This window comes from Rattus norvegicus, chromosome 15, assembly GCF_021556685.1.
Source record: "Rattus norvegicus strain SHRSP/BbbUtx chromosome 15, alternate assembly SHRSP_T2T, whole genome shotgun sequence".
Taxonomy (NCBI): Eukaryota; Metazoa; Chordata; class Mammalia; order Rodentia; family Muridae; genus Rattus; species Rattus norvegicus.
This window is the reverse complement of record NC_141548.1, coordinates 11,696,806-11,719,603: the sequence shown is the minus strand read 5'-3', so window position 1 is coordinate 11,719,603 and position 22,798 is coordinate 11,696,806. Positions and strand designations below refer to the sequence as shown.

The 22,798-nt window shown below is 42.8% G+C and overlaps 1 protein-coding gene across 1 annotated transcript in view; it reads right to left on the bottom strand.

Annotated features, from left to right (window-relative positions):
• Rarb (retinoic acid receptor, beta) overlaps window positions 1–21,381 on the bottom strand; it is a 644,731-nt gene extending 623,350 nt beyond the window's left edge. Inside the window, exon 1 of the mRNA XM_087584950.1 lies at window positions 21,265–21,381. The gene's annotated coding sequence lies outside the window, so the exon portion shown is untranslated. The remainder of the gene's footprint in view (window positions 1–21,264) is intronic.
• Window positions 21,382–22,798: the final 1,417 nt, after the last annotated feature.

Below are 22,798 nucleotides of genomic sequence, written 5' to 3'. Positions count from 1 at the left end.
TGAAAATCTGTGTGAGAAAGTTATCCAGTCTGTCCTGGTATCACTTTTGCTTCTATGACAAAGAACCAAACAGAAAGCAAGTGTGAGAGAAGGAGCTTATGTGGCTTACAATTCCAGGTGGCAGCATTTCATTTCAGGAAAGTCGAGGCCAGAGCTCATGAAGCTAGCACATCAGATCCATAGTCAAACCCCCCACATTTCTTGTGCCATCCAGTAAGCATTTACTGTTTACCTGATTGTATTTTCTACTTCTTCCCCATAGTGATGGCAAACCCATTGTCACAAAGCACACATACCAAGTATGGGTTCCTTGTTCTTCCTTTCCAATACAAGTCTTCCACAATGTATATTCATGAAATACTTTGGATGTGACCATATGAGGTGTGGCCAAGAAGAGGGTATACTTTTAATTACATCAAATGCAGATCTCTATTAACATGATTCTAGAAGTGGGTCAGTGTCTGGGGACAAAAGGCTTTGCCCTTCTGAGGGAGCACAGACCATCAGACTAAGAGAAGTTGATGCAGGATATTCATATAATACGATACAACCAGTCCTAAATATACTAGTCTTCGCCTTCTCACATTTATATATAACACTCAAACCCAGCACCATTGTGATCATCTGTGGCTACATTACTAGCCATGAGAAACCTGGGCTCTGTAGCATATAGCAGGTGAGCATTAATAGATGAAGTGATAATCTATGTGTTTCAGACCTTCTCCTGTCCACAGGTTTCATTACATGATCTTTGCTGCGATGCTGTGGTGATTTCACTGGTTGCCTTGGTCATCAGGTAATGGTGCGGTGTACCTGGTGTTTCAACACACAAACACGAAGGATATACATGCATTACATCAGCGTCTTCCAGGAATGAGTTGTAAATAATTGTATTGACCACAAGCTCATTAGTTTGAATTGGTGCACACTCAATAAGATGTCTTTTGTATATGAATCAGTTGATTTAAAGTTGGCCAAGTATCTATAGGAACACAGAGGCATCTAAAGGAAACCTTTCTCTAGAATGGTTGGTGGTTCAGTACTTACTAAGTCAATATTCACGGTGACTTTCTAGAACTTAGCTATCATGAATAACTAAACGAATTGTGTACCAAAATTTCACGGCACATCAAACTCTTGGGGCACTGGTTTCTTACAAGCTTTTGCTGCACCCTCCCTAATTACCATTCTCACTTCTCCATAAACATATAATGTCCAGAAAGGCTGACTATGGTGGACATAAGGGAAGTGAAGCAGGAATCACAGGTGTTCAGTACAATCCTGTCCAGGGTGAGCATGAGGAGGCTTCAGTCATCAGTGGGAAGCAATTCTCCCTGTTCCTGTGAGTGCCCACAGGTACAGAAGGGCATGCTGACACACGCAGTTTATGATGATCCAAAAGGTCACACTGAAGCCTGGGCTTTCTTTTTGAACAACCCTCTAGGACAATCAATTACGGAAACAGATGGGGCACAGAATGTGCTTCTGTGTTGCAATTAGTTAAAGAGAGATGGAGAAAGTGAGGCTCATTATGCTGAGAAGCAGAAGCATTGCCAGCAACAAAAAAGACCTTGTGGCCACGCACAGCTGTGAGCTGCAGGGCAGACGCACCACTCAGGAGAGACGAGGCTGAAGCCGGTCAACACACCTGGATGCTTTGCGGATGCTTCAGCCCAAACCAGGAGACATATTAAGTTGTCTACAAACAAGGACCGAGATGTTGATGGACTTGAAGATGCTGGGTTTGTGGCCTATCGGCAGCTACCTGTCCTGTGTCAGAGGACAATTGAATAAGAGGCAGCATGTCAACCTGATGGATTAAAGACCTCCAGCCTAGAGTAGAGATTTATAGCTTCTCTCCATTTACAGTATACACAGCTCCTCACGATAGAGCATGGCTCTGAAATTGCAAGTGTGTTACAGGTAGGCTGGCCATTCAGAGGATGCTCCTGACTTATTTATACATAGGTCTGCTCTGTATCTCGAAAGGTGGCAGACTGTCTAACATGCTCAGTGTACTCTCCAGAGACATATATGGTATCATCAGGGTGGCTGTAGGGATCCTAAATCAAGAAGTGTGAGTTCAAGCTGGGATTGCATTAAGACCTCCAAATTATTCATATTCCAAAGTTGGGGCCGTAATCATCTGCAATGAAGTTCCTTGTAGACTGGCGTGAGCCCTGTAAGGAAATCTCTTTGTTTCACAGACAACAGAGTCTAAGGTCACAAACAAAGGACATCCTCAACTGAAATATAACGTGAGACTTGAAAGTCACTGAGGGACTCTGGCAAAACAATTGCCCAGGCTGGACTTCAGAATCCGATCTGTATGATACCCTAAAAGGAATGTGAAGTGAAAACGCAAGGAGTTACCCAGAAAATTAAGAGTTCAAAGAACCATCTTCCTCCACACTCAGTCTTCCCTTCCAGGACATAATCACACAATTCCATTTTTAATCTAGGCAGGAAAAAAACAAATAATCTAACAAAAGCAACAACATCCCAAAGCCCGGGAAACATTTGTGTGGGCCTGTGGGAAGTTCTACTGTGCACTGGGCTCCATTATCTCAGTCTTCTCAAGGCCAAGATCAGCCATTACAGTAGCAGTTATGTCACCAGATTGCTGCTTTCACCCTCAGATTGAGATAAAATAGCAGCAGCATCCCAAACAGGAGGGAGGGCTTTAAAACTTTAGAAACTTGGGTTCTACTCCAGCTTGGCTGAGCTGTGATCCTGAATGATTTTCTTCCACGGTCCACTTTGAGAAACCCTCCAACAGGAGATAGTGCATCCTGTGTACAAACACAGAAGCTTAACCATTCCTTTAAGCCTGTATTTTATGAGTTTTCCTTGAGTTTTATGGGTTTTTTGTTTTGTTTTGTTTTTGCTTTTATTTTAGCTACAGAATAAGACAAAACTAAGTGTCACAGATACAGATTTAAGAATGGACAGAAGGGCTTGCCTTCAATGCGATGGTTAGAGAGGGCCCGTGTTGACCTTGACAGAGCACCTGCACTGGATCAAAGAACATAATGCACTTTGTTCTCTCCAGGGATGCCGCCACAGTCAGATGATATCCCCACACATCCAGTACCACCAGACTGCAACCTGGACAGACACACCACAGTGTCTCTGCCCCTCAGCAACCTAGCTTCCCTTTGCAGAGGATTCTATGATTTTATGACCATGCCTCATATTGGAAAGTTTGGCTCATATCGGTTGGTTTGGCATGATCTCTCCTCTACGTAAATAATGCTGTGTTCTTCTTTCTACCTTAACATCACTCTTCCAGGAACATAAACACACATAGCCCCTCTTCCTCCTCTAGAGTCCCAGAAGTGCATAGCAGTTCCCTTGTTAATAGCTGAAAGTCACAAGGAACACAGTACAGTCTAGACATTGCCTGAGACACTCAATAAATACAAATCACCATATTTAATCTACATGACAACCCAGAGTAGCAATTGTGACTGGTTCCACTCTACAGATTAAGGGAATGAGAGGCACTGGGGGGCTAAGTTGACTAATGTTTCCCAGAATGAAGATTCCATAGCAACACACTAAGAAGAACCACGTTAAAATACTGTGTTTGTCTTACCTTGCCTTTCTTGAAAATTCTATTTTTAAAATTATTGTAACAATAGAGAGGGTGCTGCCAGGAGTAGCAGTCCTGAGACAGCAGACAGAATATGCCTTTCAGTCTGTGCATACTGAGCTCCCTGGTGTGGAAAGGAGGACAATGAGCCCTGACTTTTCCACATGTGAGTCAAAAACATAGTATAAAGACAGCGATCAAAGTGACAGAAATCACTCAAATAACGCATTAACTCTCACAGTATTCTTGTGAACTATATGAGTCTGGATTAATTGTTAGAAAGTGTCAAAACGTGGCATGCAGAGGTTCTATTCTTGCTCTCCAGGTGGGCGGAGGGGGCTTTGTGCAGCAGAGAACTGACTCTCAAGTAGGGAAAGGAATGTCAACTCTCTCTCTAGGTTTGCAGGAAGAAGAGACAAAAGGAGCAGGGTGCTGGCTGATGGAGGATTGTCAAACCCAGCACATAGCTAGGTTGCTTTCTTAGACTCCTTGAGTTTGGTGTGGCCCTGGGGGTCAGTTTGAGGCAGTGAAATGTAAGCAATAGTCATGTCCATTAGAGCCACATCTGACTAATGATGTCTCTCTATATAGAGAGAACCACACAGGAAAGATGGAGAACCTTAGGCAATTTGGCCCTTAAGGCTTACGTAAAGTGGCCTTTCCAATCCTTTCATCTCCTTGTCAACCAAGGTCAGCTATGCCATTGTGTGCTGCCTCCTGTCTATCCCTTAAGATTTCGTTTTGTTGAATGGTTGAAATGTGGAGAACTGTCTGGTACTCCAGACAGTATTATACAGACCATTTTACTAATCCGTGTCCATTAGTCCAAATGCTACTTCAATGATCACTTGGGTTGTTTCAAATTCTCATGAATAAAAATTCTATATCTGCCACACATTCATCTCTTTCCAGACCCTTGCATATAGATGTAAGCCCAGAAAGTAAGAGACTGAGGTAGGAAGACCATGAGTTCAAAGCCTGATTTAAACTACATAAAATCTAACTCAAAACATAATGAACAAGATTACATGGAGGTTAGGGGGAAATAGTTTGAAGGATTAAGGGAGATTTTCTTCTCATATGGATGTTAATCTGATAGCTTTTCTTCTAATGTCTATCATATTATTCACACTGGATACCTGAGAAGATGAATGGGTGGATTGGCTGGATGGATAGACCTATAGACAGATGGACAGACAGATGGACGGATGGATGGCAAACAAGCTTTTCTGCAAGCACAGAACACTTTGTGAAAGGAATAATATTGATCTCTTAGAACTGTTTATTTCCAGCACCAAATCAGAGCCATAAAGCAAGGTATAAGGCTCCGCCATGAACTTTCCAGGCCTGTCGATCTTTCAAGGACAGACAGGGACACGGAGGATTGAAAGGACCCTAGCTCCCTTGGAGAGAAGTTGCAGTATCAAAGTTCTGGGCGAAACTAGGGATTTCATCACCTACACTCCAGACATACACTGACAAAACCCAATTTAGATATATTCACAATAGCTGGACATTTTAAGGAAATGTCATACTTGACTTCCTCACGGCCATGCAATATAATTAATTTCCCAAAGCTCCATGAGTCCGTAGTCTCCTGCTCCTCTCCTTCCCCTCAAAGCAGCAAGTCCCCTGCAGTCAGATCATCTTTCTCTGAGTAACATCTGCTTCTTGGCTTCCTTCGAGAAAACCTGGGAATGAGCAATTAAGACATTTGAACCTAATAAATAAAATTTAAGACTTAGGCTGGCTAGGCACAAATATGGGAGAATATGACCCTGATGCAAGGCCAGCTATCTACCTTTCTGCCCCTTTTGGAACAAATAAAACTATCACCCAGTAAAATCTGTCCCCAAAGCTCAACCACACCACCCTTTCCAGGCAGAGAAGAGGACCAAGCGAGGAAGTTCCATGGCCTTTGTTCTGGCTACACATATTTGACAGGCTTCTATAACTTTAGCACATCTCCTGGCAAAGAAGGAGAGAACAAGCCCATCCTCCACCAGGCCTGGGTAATACCTCTTGGCAAAGACTTCCACACATTCATCTCTCTCCAGGCCCTTCCAAGCTGCTGTGGTTCTGCAGAACAGATGGGGAGGTCTGCTTGTCTGAAGGCTGGCTGTTTTATCTCCCTCAATAAACATTTATAGATCTTCCGCCTATGCCAAGCCCTCTGCTGAGGGATGTTCCATAGCCACACATGCAAACAAGCACATATCAACCTGCCTCAAGATGCAGGCGCTATGTATGTCTGTCACCACCAAATCACCACACCAACAGGTAAAGAGTGAAAAGACAGCCAACAATGGTGGTTGAAGTGTTCAAAAACGAAATAGCATAGCTTGCAATATCTTGCTCATGAACTTGGCCATGCTCACAGATCCCCTAGGGTGCTGTTACACCAGATTCTGTGCAGCAAGATGGGCTCTAGACTCCGCATTTCTAAGCAGCTCCCAAGGGCTGCTGCTGCTGCTCACCTGAGGGCCACAAAACCGGAAAAGGCTCTGCCATTTCCATTCCCATGTCATATTTTAGTGATGGTGTGGGTGGGCAGGTGGCTTTTATTGATCCAAATCCACATGTAACCAGGATGGAGATGAAACCATGTAGTTCCCTTTATAAGTGAGCCCACCACATGTCAGGTTCTTCGCCTGTGTAAAGCCAATCAACTTCACAGGCAGGTGGGGCAGCGGCTCTCTCACATGTGAGGAGGTTACTCTCAGAGACACGCAGTCACTTGTCTGAGGCCCCGCAGCTAAATGAGCCTTAAAGGAAAGATCTAGCATTCAGTCTCTCTGATATATATAAAAGGCTTCCTCCCATATGGCAGCTTCTTATCCAGTGAGTCTGCCTCTGGTCTGAAATAGACAAACTTGCTTCAGATTTCAAAGTAGGTTTTGTGTTCACACTGACCTCAGTAAATTCTCAAGGTATTATTCCCGTTGATCTGAGATTTTAAAACCTAACTGCTGTTAATTGATCTGAGGTTTTAAACTTCACTATTGTTTAAAAAACCACCTAGGTTGGTGTTGAGAGAGAAATAGCCCACCGAATTAGTAGTCACTGCAAATTCTTTAAGATTACCAAATGGTAATGAACCAATAGGATAGTTTTCATGTTGGAACAAGGAAATAATAATGCTAAAGACCAGGGGTGAGAAGGCATGACTGGAGGCCATCCACCAGACAGCCTTTGGCTCAGCCTAGCTGATGCCAGAAAAGGAACATATGACAGTTGTTATGTAGCCCAGCCAAGTATTGGAAATATATTGGGTTTCATAGTAAAAGAATTATGCTTATAGTTTCTCTTAATCAATTCTTCTTCACAAAATAAATAGTGGTGTGTCATTCTTAACTTCTCAGAAGAAAGATTTGCCAGAAGCCTTACAAATAAACTATGTGCTAAAGAAAAAGGGTGGAGAATGGGTTCTTAACCCATGGGAGGGTCTATGGCTGGCGCTTTAAGTTCAAAGGAAACTCTAACCGCACAAAAGAACCCATAATTTCTCCAGAGAACTATTACTTAGCCAAATCTTCACAATAACAATGAATGATAGCTTGCCAGAGGATATAAATAGAAAATAAGTTAATACATGCCCTTATTCATGAGATCATTGGCCAAAGGATCCTGATAATAAGATCACTCCCTCAGCCCCAATCAAATTCCCTACAAAGATAATATTCAGATCGCCAGCTTCATAAGGAGAAAAGATAATCCTTTAATTTGCAGCTCAACTCACATTTATTTTCTATAAGGGAAATAAGGAAATAAAAATGACAAAATAATTCCATTTTGAAGTAGTTCTGAGTGTGCTAATATACCCATAGCTTTGAATTTATGATGGGGCCACTTTCCTGTTTTCTGAGGACAATGAGCTACTGACAAGAGCTGAATTGGAGAAGCATTTGAGTTATTCCCCAACCTTTCCATCTGTAGCCCATCGTCGCCAGTTCTCAGTCTTCTCTTTCCCCTCTCTTCCTATTTCTCCCAGGGCTATTACTCAATATAAAATCAAAGCAACAGAAATGAAGAATTGCTGGTGCCTTCTAGGCTTTGGAAGCCAAGAATAAAATAAAAATTTAAAAAGCCATGTCAATTAAGAGAAAAGGGAATCAAGACTAAGTGTCCTCTCCTCTGATGACTACAGCTGAAAATAGACAATGTCTCTGTGTCCTTTCACACTTCATAGCAAAGCTCATGAGACAAAGTACGATACTTTCTAACCCTACTGCAGAGCCATCATCATTTGTAAACATACAAGCTTTTGCATGATCTTGAAATGTGTCTAATTATCTTATTAGTATTTAATACTCTCATTAGTTGTTTGCGGTTATACTAATGAGATGGGTTTTAAAGGAAAATCTTTGTCTTAGAACTCTGTAATATATTTTTCTTCTGCTAGTCTAGTTTGTTTCCTGAGCTAAAATACCACATGAACAGGATAAATGTTTAATTCTCAAAGTAACTTCACAGTAGATGGTATTTTACAGTCACCCAGACTACCACGGGCCTTCCAGAATAGTCTAAATTAAACAAGGGCTTTCTGATTGACTGCAGCCATCGGACTAAACAATTACAGGAAGAGTAATTTCGGAGCTGGGGATTTAGCTCAGTGGTAGAGCGCTTGCCTAGCGCCCTGGGTTCGGTCCTCAGCTCTGAAAAAAAGTAAAAAAAAATAGTAATTTAAGTGCCATCTCTGATGAATGACAAACACCCAGCCACATGCTTGGCTGGAGGCCATCATATATGCAATTGGGCATACAGGGATGCTATAACCTGGGGAATGGCTAAGGAAATGACCTATTGGAGAGTGCTGTAGCTTTTAAATTTTATGTAACATTTTTGGTGATATCATCTTAGGCAGGAAGACTTGGACTTCCACAGAATTACTATATTAATTAGCATCACAATAACTGAAGTGTAATATAGAAAACAAATAAAAAAATATCTCTTTGCTTTGGATGTGTTCCCTGTTTCCCGATACTCATCTCGGCTTGAAATATATTTTAGCGACACTTCAATTAGAGTATCTTCAGGCTCCCCTCCCCGTGCTACTACTCCCCCACTTTCCCATGTGCAAACACCTGCAACTGTGAGCATTCCGTGTTATGGTGGCATTTGAATGCCCAGCTGAAACATGGCTTCCAGGAGGTTATGCACTGTGTAGTGTACATGTGAATACTTGCTCTGCCTTTATCCCCATGCCCACTATAGCTGGAAAAAGATGAATGCTCAATGCATATTTATTGAATAATGGAGAAGCCTTCTAGGTCATCTTCCCATTTGGTTCCTCTTGCTGCTGCCAGACTGAAGAAAATGGCCCAGTAGGGGCAGGAGCAGGTACTAACCATTTGGATTCCAAAGCTTTAAAAACCATTTTATAGGCATTGCCTCAGGCAATACTTTCCAGCCCACAGTGACTTAGAAAACTTAGTGTTCTGTTTCATACAAAGGGAATCTAAAGCTCAGAGGATTTGAGTGTATTTCCCATGCCCGCACGGCTTGGCTGGAATATTCTAAAAGGAAACCGGCATCTGGATCCTTAGGCACCAAGTTCAAAACCGTTGCCATGAAAACACAGCATTATTCATGGCAGCCAATGGCTGGAGAAGAGATGTGAGCTCAACCTAGAATCTGGGTTGCTCTTTGATACCATTACAGCTTCATTCATTAAGCCAGAGGTCCAAGCTTCCTCTGTCACAGCATTCGGGCAGTTTCCAGTCCATAGCATGGGAACTGATGGGAGTTGGTAAGCTGCTAGGTGCTCATACGTGGACTCATGGAATGGAAAGAAGAATAGCATGTGGGTTCAAGATATTTTTGAGTGAATCTTCACAGGAATCATCCCATTTCATAAAGGGGAAAAGGGTCTCCAGAAGTAAAGCAGCCTGGCCAAAGGCTATCAACCAAATGTCAGAACTCCAATCAAAGTCCAATACGATCGGCTCAGAGCTGTATTTTCAACCATGAGGCCTCCAAGTCACCCACAGAACCTTATGAGGTTCACTGGGTTCCACACATTTGCACTCTCAGCACATGGGAAGCCGAGGCAGGGAGACCACAATCATGAGGCCAGCCTTTGATACACAGCAAAATCGTATCTGTAAAACAACAAGAGCCACTCAACCAAATACAAACAAGCAGTGGTAGCCTATACACCTCAGGGCTGATACCTAGTATAGATTTTCTGGGTCTTTGAGCACCTTGTAAAATGGTCTTTTTATTTAAGTCAGTCTTAAGTAAAATAAAGCTAAATTAAATAAAGTCAAGTCAGCCTCAGCTCTAAAGAGTAATTTTATAACTCTCGACATTTGCAATTCTCTTCTCCAAACTCTTCTTTTGCTCATCAACCTCTATCCTGAGCTCACTGGTACTGTAAGTCTGAAAAAGAACTTCCACCCGGAATCCTCAGTACCCCCGTAAGGTTAAATATTCAAGAACATTATTATTGTACAGTATCCACCTTGTCCTGTGGTTGTACCACAGATAACTAGAACACTCAAGTCACAGGCTCATATCAGGGAGGTAGAGCCACAGGCTTCCTGGTCTCACTGTACTGGCTTAATGCTTTCATCAGTACTAATAGAGCATATTCTGTCATACTCAATTCCATTGACTTCAAGCATTTATCAGTACACGTAAAACCATACATTGTTAACTGCCGTGCAACACACAAAGCTAAGTTTAGTTAGTTTGGGTTTTTATATATTTTAAATTTTGATTTAGTTGGCATATAAAATCCTGGAAATTTCACACTGATTTCCAGACTCACCCACAATCCAGATTTTGAAAACATCCCTTATGTTAGTCACTGCTGGGCTGAAATGGTCCCCAAATGCTCCTGAAGGCATTTAAATGTCCAATCCGTGACATGAGGCTTCCCTTTTGGAGACCCCAACTAACAAAGAAACTATGTCTGCACTAGTCCCACAAATACCAGGATATATCTTCAAAGTATTCCAGGATAGACACAAGGAACAGCCATTTATGTTAAAGCTTTCGCTACAACAGAGTTAGTGTTCATGGAAGTTTCCAGATAAGCACTCCTCTCAGTCAACCTGCATTCCAGAGTGGACATCATGGCCCCTATTTAGAGCAGCCTGTGGACCTCATCTTTCATTCATGTGAATATATCATCACACACAGAAAAGAGGATGCTTCAGACATAAAGTTAGTCAACAATCAACCTTACAACGGGAGATTTTCCTGAAATACCTAGGCGGACCAATTTTACATTTGTCCTTACAGAGTAAAGATTTTTCCATGGTTGTAGAGCAAATGTAAAGCAAAAGTAGGAGGGATCAAAAATGTCTAATAAGCTTTATATATTGATATATATGCAATTATTAGATATGTATATTATAGATGTATACGAAACTTATTAGATAAAATATATGAAATAATGGCTTATAGGCTGTGGTTCAACTACTCAAAAAATGGCTGTCTACCAATGGAAGTTCCTACAAACCAATAGTTAGTTTTTCAGTCCACAAGGCTGGATGTCTGAGCTGGTCTTCAGTATATGCCAGAATCCTGAAGAACCAGGCTCTAATGCCAGTGAAATAATGGACTTGCCAGGGAAAACAAAAGCTATCAGGCAAGGAGAGCAAGCTTCCGTCTTCCATGTCCTTTATATGGGCTGCCAGCAGAAGATGTGAAAGAAATTAAAGGTGGACTTTCCCACCTTGTAAGATTCAGATTAAAAGTGCATCTTCCTATTTGAATTATTTGAAAGAAAAAAAAAGTCCCTCACAGGTATACCCTGACACTTGAATTTTAGTTAATTCCAGAGGTATTCAAGTTAAGGACCAAGAAAAACCATCACACCCAACATTACTGTCCTGGAAGATGGCTACTGTTTTAAATCAAGGGTATGTTTCTAACAGTTCAGAATGATTCCAGATAAAATTTCCTGCTGACAGGGCTCGAGAAATGATTCGGTGACAAAGAGAACATTCTGCTTTCCCAGAAAACCTGAGTTTGGTTCCTAGCACCTGTGTCATGTGTATCTCTAATTTCCCTTAAACTTATTTTTTCCCTTAAAAATGTATGCTGGTGTTCCCTTAAAGTGTATGCTGGTGACCCCGTTGTAGCTTAATAAAACTCTATCCAGAGCATCTAGCCAAGCCTAACTTCGAAATAAGAACTGTGCAGTGATTGAAACTACTAAGTTTGCTTTATTTGCTACATCAGTGTGATAAAAATAACTCAGGCCCCACAGCCAAGAGCTCCCCTTAGATGGGATCTAACTTGGACTGTCTCATTGACCCCAGTCATTATTTCTGCCTCAGTGTGAGGTATGATATCGCTAACTGTTGGTACTTTTAAGCTAACCACTGTGAGTTGGAATCCACTCATTTTTATTGTTGTTAGAACAAAGAAATAGAAAAAGAATGCACAGGGAAAAAATGTGGTGCTAAGACACAAACTGATGAATGATCTCATGAAACTGGAGGGACTTCAGTTTATCACTGTCAGCATTGCCTGGTGTGATACTAAATGTTCATGTTGTAAGGCAAAAAGAAAGACATCTTCCCCTGCCCTGACCACTTTGGTAGTCAAAAGTCAACGTTAATGAATAGTGTAACAATGAAACTTTTAATACATTATATATTCTGGTTAGTGTTTATTGTCAACTTGGTACAAATTAAAATCACCTGGGCAAAAGAAAACACTAATTGAAGACTTGCCTGCATCCGGTTGGCCTGAGTCATGGCTATGGGGGAGTATGTGGATTGCTAATTGATATAGTAGGGCCCAGCCCACTGTGGGCGGTACCAGCTCTATGCAGGTGGGTTTGAGTTGAAAGAAAGCTTCCTAAACATGAGCCAGGAAGTGTGCCCAGTCAGTAAACAGTGTTCCTCCATAATTCTTGCCTCAGCTCCCGCCCTGACTTCTTTCAGTGAGAGACTGTAACTCAAAAGTGTAAACTTAAATAAACCATTTCATCCCCAAGTTGCTTTTAGATAACAAGATAAAGTGAACTAGAACAATATAAAATTAAATACAGGGAAAGCCACTGACTTGGGGGGTGTCTTCCCTTGTCAATTGTTTTTCAGTAATATTTTTAAATTATTGAACATTACTTATTTAAACTAAAACTTATTCCACTTACAGAAAGTTGTTAGGAATGATTGTGTGTGCACACAGACAGAACTGTACAAACTATACTTATGTCTCTTATCTGAGTGAACGTGTACAGGACCAGTCAGTAAATGTTAGATTTACTGTTAATGTTAATTACTGTTAGATGTTCCCTGGCTCACTCAAGAACCATTCTTTGATCCCAGCATGGTGGCACACACTTATAATCCCAACAATTGGGAGGTTGAGGCAAGAGAACATGGAGTTTTAAGCAAACCTGAAATGCAGAGAATGACTTTGCTTCAAAAGAAAACCCATTCATTCATCCATTCAACTAAAAACACTAATACATAAAGTGAGAAACATAAGCCATATGGTGATGTTTTCTTCCCAGAATTCTGTCTCAAATTATAGTTCTCTTTGTTAAGTCTATTATAATCTATTTCCTAGTAGACTGTCAGCCTCACAAGAACAATGAGTGTGCCTTCTTCCTCTCTGATTAACAGCCAACCTTTAGACTGATACCTAATACAAGTAGATAATCACTACAGACTTGTAGAACCAATAAATAAGCCAGCAATGTTGAATGTAGATATGCATTCAGCAGTTTTGATGCGTTACTTCCCAATTCCTCATCAGTTATATCCCTGCTCTTCTGTTCTCTAACTCTAATATCTCCATTAAATCTCACCTACCTTTTCATACTTGATAAGCATCATTAAGGACCTTGCATATTCTTTGGCTTCCTCAATAAAAATTCACTATTCCATTCAGTCGCTCCTCAAGGTCACATACATACACACATACATACATACATTCCCAACTCAGGAAGAGCCTTGCGGATACGGTGTGGCTATAGTGAAAGGCTCTCAGGGAGAGTGAAATGAGACTATTTCATCAAGAGATGATCACTTTAATAAAACCAGTTGAGCTATGTATGAGACAATGGTAGACATGAGATTGTGATTCAGGAAGCAGACGAGCTACAAACAGACGAGCTACAAACAGACGAGCTACAAACATGTCCTTTCCTTCCTGGGCTTTTCTGTGAAGCAAACTAGGTTCCTTAATGAACTTTATTTAAAAAGTAGGGTTCCTTTGGAAGAAAGAGATTCAGTGTGCTGGTCAACTCTCCTCTCTTTCATTCCAGGCCCTCCCTGAGAGCAGGATCAGAGTGCTTTTCCACCGCAAAGGAACACAGGATTACATCACTGTCTGCCCAGGTTACTAGCATCGTTACCTTGTTCATCCCCCTGCTCATATCTCCTACTCAGAATCATCACTTTCCTTTCCAGCTCATACCCACTGTTATCTACCATTCAGTCTCTCAAGGAACAAATTATGTAAACATTTATTATCCAAACCTGTAAAGTGCATTGTCTTCAGAGAAAATGAAAAGGTTTTGCAGGAATCTCAACAAATCCATGGGTGCTGACATCATCCTGCATGGTAAATCTCCCTGGTTTTCGGGTGTTTTAAGTAATCACACCAGAGTGTCAACCGTGAGCTGTCTGTGCCACATTTTCCTGCAGAAATTTCACCTTTCAGGTCTACCCATTTGAACTGAGCACCGTGAAAACTTAAACTTACAGTACCAGTGAAAGCCATTATGACCATCCGTCATTTACTTGATGTGCGCTCACACTAATAGAGCCACTGCAGTTTTGGGACTCTCCATGACCGCATATGCATTTAGGAGCCTATGCTGAAGGAGAGAAAGCAGCTGCACTCACATCCTCTTAGCTCTGCAACCCTGGCTCGTGTCAGTTAACTGGTTCAGTCTGCATCAACTTTTGTACAGTACAGGTCACCTACAGGATAAATAGCAGGTCTCGGTCTTCTACCTCAGAATCTGGCACCCAGCCAGTGTTCAACAGTTATTGCTTGGTATCATCCAGGTCATTATTCAATTTTAACCCTATCTCTGAAGATGAGCATGCGTTTTCCAAATGGCAGGTGAACCCAGCATGTTGCTTTTTTTTTTTTTTTTTTTTTTTTTTTTTTTTTTTTTTTTTTTTTTGCCTGGCTTGTTACCTGACCGCGAAAACTGCTAACTGGAGGAAAATCATTTTAGAGCACAGTTCCTTAAGCTATGGGCTGCGACCCTATAGGAGGGTCACGTAACTGGGAGGGAGTCACAAAAATTGACAACAGTAAGAGGTTTCTGGATGCTTAGCAATACAAAATGTGCAATAAAGCCAAGCATGTCTGGCGGCACTCACCCTGTTGCTTCATGCGACTCTACTACGGTCTTGGCGCTGAACTCATGACTTATGCACTTTGCACTGAGCACACATTAAACCATGCAGCAAGAATTAATGCTGTGGGAACAGCTCAGCTCAGGTGAGAAACTATATACATTAGGAATTGCTATTTCTTCACTATATTTATATGCACTGAGTTGTCTGTTTCTAAAGAAGCATGATGGTTTAATAACATGGGGTGAAGACCCCTCCATATTTTCCTACTTTCTTTCTTACCATAGAAGCATCGAAATTTAGTATAACTTTGCACCATATTGCATTTGAAGATTTGATTTCACAAACGATTATTGGGGGGTTGAGGAAGTTGGCTTGGTTAGCCAAGGACTTGCATGCAAGCACTAGGACCTAAAGTTTAGCTCTCCCTTGTCCATGTACAAGGAGTCCTGGCTGCATCTGGTACTTGTTTCCCCAGTGCTGGGGGAGAGGGGAGGGAGAGACAGGCAGATCCTTAAAGCCCATTGGCTGGGCAGAGGAACTGAATTAAGAAGCTTTATGTTTAAAAAGAGACCCTGTCTAAAAATAAAAGCAGAGAACTTTCGGAGGACCAGTGTGGACCCTTGGCCTCCACTTCCACATGTATACGAGCATACATGAACCTGTACATGCATGACCACACAAAAAGGTTGGACACCACAATATTGATGTGTGTGTGTGCGCACGCAAACAAAATTCCTGCAGGACTTACTGGCCTAAGTGTCATAAAAGATCTTCAGTGAAACTTGTCTCAGAATTAGAACAAGTTTTCCAGTTTTTGAAATGGCCTTAAACATAAATCTGACACTTTGTACTACATTTATGTGAAAGAATCTTCTCAGCGCTGGGTATAAAATCAAAACATCAATTAACTCTGTACAATATTGAAGATTCCCTGTGTCCTGCAGAATCAAATATCCCGCCCCCAAGATTTAGTTTTTACGTAAAAATAAATATTTAAATATCTATCTCATCGGTATGAAAACATTTTCATCTTTGATAGGTGGCAAGGTTGTCTGTGTACAAAGGAATTTAATTTAAACAATTTTTAACGGTTTGTTACTAGTAACTATTTGACTGGTAGCTTGGTTTATACAGGTACAAACATGGAGTCCTGTGAAGGTTTCTTGAAAGCAAGTCATGAGTACAAAAAGTTTCCAAAGCCTTGCTTTGACACATCCATCAGTGTCAATTTCCTTTCTTTTCTTCTATATCTTATGCATTATTAATTAGCAGAAGAGGGAAAAGAAAAGAATTTTATTTTGCTGGACATAAGGTATAAGTAATATTGGCAAAGACCCCCAACAGGAGAAGAAACACAAGCACAGTGGCAGAGGGGGCCTGGAAGACAAAAGGGCCAGGACAAACGCTCGCCAGATCTGTCGGGGTCTGTTTGCTCGAGTTTGGTTGGTTGTTGGTTTGTTCTTCTCTAACATCGATGGTGGAGAATGAAAATGAAAAAAGAAGATAAGGAAAGTAGGAATGGTGGAGGCACCAGACTGATAAAAGAAAGACACTAGGAGGAAACTTAAGGAAGCATAGTGGAAGAAAAGGAAGAGAGGAGGAGAACTAGAGGAAGATCAGGAGGTGACAGGCATCCCAGGGCTGTGCAGAGGCAAAGGCAGAGGGTAGGAAGCTGCTTACAGCACATTACAAGGTATGTGGTTCCGGTGACCTGTGACTCTAGGAAGCTGGGATAGAGCTCTCGATCTGGGCTGCAGTGACATCACTGAATGAAGCCAGGACACTTGTTTGTGTGGTTAACCTAATGTCATCTCATTGCTCTCGTTCAATGAGACTGTCTACATCACTGACACCCAGCACACAGGTAAAATGTTCTCAGGACACTTGTTGCCTAAGAACAGGGCCTGCTCCAGAAGAAGGGGAGGTGGGCACAACTCAAAGCCCTGGCTTGGACACTGTGGCCATGAGTACTGTTGATGTGATTGCCTCGAGAATCGCCTAGAAGCAAAGCCTCGTCCTGTCTCTGAGGGATTTCTAGATTAGGATGCTGGAGGGAGGGCCACCATCTTCATTGTAGGTGGCACTATTCCATAATCCGGGATCTTAACTGCCTGCTTGACCGCCTGAGGAGAAAGTCGGTTGAGCACCAGCATTTACATCTCTCTGTTTCCTGACCATGGCTACAGTGAGATTGACTACTATGCTGTGTCCCTACAACCCACTGACTCCTTGCTACCTTTCAACTGTGAGTGAAGTACACCCTTCCTAACTTCACTTGCTCTTGTCCCAACAATGAGTAAAGTAACAGCTACAGATGTACAGACAGGGATGACATTCCTCACATCAGTTGGCTTTTATTTCTACTCTGCCAACGAATCTGTATGCCAATATGTAATAGCCATACAACAGTCTCTTAATTATATTTTAAAATTAGGTTCTTGGCCAAATGTACTATGTTTACCTAGACAGAAAAAAAATAGTTCATCCACCACTATGATTATGTTAATCTCATTTTTAAGGTGGCAAAACTATCTAATGTCCTTTCTATAAAAGATAAAAGTGAGCTTTCTGAGTCAGCCTTTTGTCACTATTAGAAAATACTGAGAAAAATCAACTTAAAAGAGAAATGACGTCTTTTGGCACACAGCTCCACAAGTTTCAGTCAGTATCCTTGGGTAGCCCTGCCCATGATGATGCGAAGATCATGGCTGGGACATGGGGAAAAGCAGGCTACCTCATACAGGTGGAAAGAGAACAGAAGGCAGGGAAGGGAATTGCTTAGGACAAGATGCAGGAACAGGTCCCATGCATGCCTCCGAGGAAACAGGTCTCAACTGCTCTGCTTTATCACCTCAGTAGCTCCCAGCAGCCAATGCAAATCTCAGCAGAAGCTGACTCTGTGGGTGGTGGATGGAGAACACAGCATGGCGTGCTGACGGACAGCATACTACAGTAAGGCAGGGAGCAGGACAGACCTCATGCAGACTAGCTCAAAACATGTTTGGGTGACAGGGAGCAGAACCCAACCCTTTGCATTGCAGAGTTCCAGGATGCATTGCAAATATTCAACTGTGTTTGTTTACCCACATATCTATCTCTGTTGTCTTTAAAAACGGCAGGATGTACTTATATAGATTACAGAACCCACTTCTCTGAAGTACTGCGACTTTAAATCCCTAGTACATAGTTCAACCCCTGGTTTCCAGCACTGCTCACCGGATCAAGGAATGTGTCAAGAATCAGTAAAGTGACACAAAGGCAGATTTGTGCCTTTTAAGAACACTAAAGGACTCCTGTAGGGCTTCTGTGAAGAATGAAGAGAATGCAGAGAAATTGGTCACCGTGCAGAACACATAAAATATAACAGTAACGACACAGAGATGCTGGTGTGATGGTGAGTGCAGTGACAGAGCACTGACCCAAAGGGTTCTTCATTCACACCACTGTACCCCCAAGTTTCTTAGCAGTAAAATGGTAAGAACTTGCTCCAGTCTTACATATAACCATCTCCACGGTGAACAATGTAGTCTTTTAATATTTCTCTGTTCCTAAATACACATAGGAGGTTCTTGTCCTCACAGGGAATCCATTCCTAGGTAAGGCTGAATTTACAGTGTTGTCTCACACGAGACCCACATGTTTGCACGGGGAAGGAAAGGCCCCTTCAATCACTGTGGTGTTGTGTGTGCCTGGCCAAGATAAATGGACCCTTTACAAAGCCATTCATGTGATTGACTGATCACTCCCAGCTACCACATGTGTGGCTCAGCTGTTTTCCTGGCATGTACTTCAGAGGCCTTTTAATACAGTTATTAATTGTTCTCTTTATCATATGAGTAAAGGCAGTTATAACAAATATTCCAAGGTCAAGATAATTCACGATCATTTTTAAGATGAGTGAATGCTGATTTTTTTCCCTTGAGATGTTAATAACTTAAATGTCTGCTGAATTTCGACTTGAGTGTTTTCCAAAAGTCATCTGCCTTTACCTCCAGATGATCTGTCCTTGGAAACTCTGAAGAGCAGAAAGGAGTTTTACAGTCCCAACACAATTGCTCCGTGCTGTAATATGTGTTCTTAATACTTGGTTGGTTTACCTAAGATTAGCTAGAGTAGGGGTATAAAGTCTGTCCATCGACAACTTAAATGCACATCAAGGCAAATGATCTGAGTGAGGTTAAATAAAACAGCTATGGCTATGGTTGGCCTAATCTACGATCCCACTCTCCTTAGGAAGCTTCAAATCTTATGAAAATTACAATGTCTTCATGCTGACCGGAAGGATAATCTCCTAAGGTTTGTACCCCCCCTACCCTCCCAGTATAAGTGTCAAGTATCTTTTCTTTTCCTTGAAAACAGGATATACTATACAATTTAGCTATTCACTTATGCAAATGATGGTAAACAGAATTCTAAAGGCAGATAATAAACAGCAAATGAGGTTATTTTGTTTCACGCTTTATGTTGTCAGAGTTCTGAGCATGGTTTAGTGTTTTCTATTCATGCTTTATATTACCAAATTACTCCCTGATGGTGTCTCAGATGTGCTTTTGTCTGCAAATGAGAAGAAATAAAATACCAGGACATTAACGTTAAATTACAATCGTTAATGGCGTAAATACGAAAATAATTACTGCATCATACCATCAATTGTTATGTGTTCATTACTGAAGTTCTTAGAAAGCCTTCATTTTCTTGTTACAATTATTTTTTTCCTTTATTTTTGTCTGGCTATTTTATAACCCTGACAGTACTTTAACAACACCCAGCAGTTACACAAGCCATTTAATCCCGCTCAAAGCTTCATTTAAACTTCAGTTAGCTACGCTTTATTTTCGTATATGACTTTTACTTCTTCCTTGGCACTCGAAGGTTTTTCTGGATAGGTGCAGGAAAGATGTGTCAGAGGGATTGCCTAAAACCAGTCATAAACTCTAAAGAGGATTTCAGACTTACTTTAACACCACTCTGTAAAACACCTTTGGAAATAATCAAGTTTATTGTGCCATAGCCACTGCAATGTCGGCTTCATCTTTTTTTTCTTTTCTTTCTCTGATGTTCTTTTAAAAGTCAATTTATAATTTTTCAGCTTATGCTTCAAATCCTAGCTCTCTTCTCCCCTGGGCACCTGTCTTCCTCCTCTCCTGTCAGTGTTCTCTCCGGAACTGGCAGGGAAAGGACCTGGTCTATTCACGTGTACACACAGGCAGAAGCTCGCCTAGGGTCTTCCAAGTGTGTCTTTTCGGAAGCTCTATTCTAAGACCTTCCTTCACTTTGCCTCTCCCCTGTCAGAGCCTGAAACAGAATGGCTCAGAATTCAAAAGCTGTCAAAAACGCAAAGGAGGCAGGGAGAGGGTACTCCTTTGGTCCAGCTTCGCAGTATCGCCACTCGTTTGTGTTCACACTCTCACAAAAGGCACACACACACACACACACACACACACACACACACACACACACACGGGCACATATGCGTCTTCTGTCACCATCACCTGTTCGCTTTCAAAGCCAATTCTAGTGCTAGCTAAAACTTATCCCTCACACACCACTTCTGCCATATTTCCAGCTCTGGGACCTAGGGTATAGGCAGGTACCCCTTGCATTGTTCTTCCAAAATATCCAAATGCAGGGCGCTAATACAATCCTGGTACCACCCTCCGTTTACACCTCTTACAGCAAGCCACCTTGCAAGCTGTGGCCAAGCACCTATATCAGTCACAGATCCAGGCTCAGAGCTACAGCCTCCAGGGCTCCGTCCTGGTCCTGCTCTCTCTGCTCATCCTCTAGCGTCTTACATTCTCTCCAACTCGTGCTACCAGTTCTTTAGACCCAGACTATGCCCCAAACTTTTTCTGGATCCCTCGCATGTCCCAAATCAGTACAACCCAGAGGTGCTATGCCTGGACTCCGGGTCCAGACCCTCAAGGAGCGATCATCACTGTTCAGGTGGGCACTACATCTCAAGGTAGTGAGCTTTGGACAGCACCCCTTAGGGATGCAAACCCAGCGGGCCAGCAGGTGCAACTTGCCAGCGTCTCTCAGGTTCACACCCTTGGAGACCGCGGGAGAACAAAGCTGGAGTCCGGGGAGCTGGTGAGACTGGAGGCGCTAAGACAATGGCAATAAAGGGAACTTGGAAGAGGAGCGCTGCGCAAAGTTGCCTCCGAGTCAGGACAGCCTAGCCTGGCTAGGGAGTCAGCAGCGACCCCACTCCTCCAGCCCCGGACCCAGGGCCACGCATGCCAAACCCCCGCTGGGCAGCCACTGCCCCTATGCCACACAGAGATGCCCAGGCACCTAAGCACGGCTTTTGTGACCCGGGACGCTCCGGGTTGGCACCTCAGCGACCGGGCAGGAGGCTCGCGAGCTCGCTCCTGGCTTTACCTTTCGCGGGCTGCTGGGAGTCCACGGCGCGCCGCCCGCTGGCTGTGCCCTCAGCCCCTGCCGCCGCCGCCACCAGCCACCAGCGGGAGCCCCGGCCTTTGTGCCCCGCCCCCGAGCGCCAGGCCCCGCCTCCGGGCGCCAGACCCCGCCTCCCCACGCTGGCTCTTTACCGCCAGCTCCAAGCTAGCTGGTGGGTTTTCCTTGGAGCTGCTTCGGGTGCTACCGTCACTACTGCCATTGATGCCACTGGCTAGGACATCCCAAATTGCCAAGTGGTATCACCTGACCCAACAAAGGAGCGCATTGTAATTGAAATCAGCACCTTTGCTGCCAAGTGCGGACCTTGTATCACCTGTGAGCCCCATAGAAAGCTGAATCGCTGACTCCACCCCGCACCTACTGAATCTGAATATTTGTGAGCTGGTGCTGGCTGGGGATATTTCAGCACGCTGGGAAGGAGGGTTTCCCCCGAGCGTAGTAAAGTTAGAAACCGGCTGGCTAAGAAAGGGGCGTAGGAAAGTCAGTCCTTCTTCCTGTGCCTGTCTGAACCCAGGAGCTGCCCAACACAGAGCTTAACTTAGCACCTTCTGTAAGGCTCAGGAGCAGATTGAGTACGCCCTGGATGTCGTTCATCTTTCTTTATTGACTGTAAAGTCTTTAGACATAAACAGAGAGAGGAGCACATTTACTTTTGATCTGACAGCTCTAATGAGCTCAAGGAAGAATTATGTAAACATTATTAAGTGTAATAAACACATGTCGGCACCAGGCAATCATCTCTGGAAAAGAGCTAGCAAAAGTCGGCATGAACCACAGTTTTCTTCGTAATGTCTTTTTAACTTTATGTGGCCTCTGTAATAGGCCTTTGGCAATGCTGTTGTCCAGACGGAAAATCATTATCCCAGTAATGGATGAGACCTTTTGAAGGGAGAGCCACCGGGATGTGAAACACTTTCATTCATAAATGCTGAGAATCCAAGACAAGGGGAGCCATCTCTTTCGTTTCCCAGCTCTTGCCCGGTTTAAAATATAAAACTTAATAGAAGTTACCCATCACTTGCCTTACCCCTTCGTTATGTTTTCTCCCACCGTCCTCCGTTTCTCCGTTCGCTTTCCCTTTCAACCCTCTTCCTCTGGGTTCAGGTATGATAAATTGATGGTCATTTGAGTGGGAGCCCATAGGGTACTTGCGGCCACCACAGGTACTGGATATGGATTTGGCCTACAGTCAGTGGTAGAAAGAAGCATGATGTACCTGAACATGCAACAAGAAAATGAGAGCAACAGCTACCATTAATAGGCACTTACAGATACTACCTTTGACACATCAGTTTACAGAGTTACTGCTAAGCGTGTCAGTCTCTAACTCAGAAAGCGTAACTTCCCCTTTTCCTACCTGCCCATTTCCCTTCTCCAAACACTGGGCCAAATCCTGCACCTCTTTTGGGGGGATAAGAAATCAAGTACTTGCGTTGATTGTTATCAAGATGATCTGTCCAAGAACAGAAACTAACCATGATCCTCAGTGCTCGTT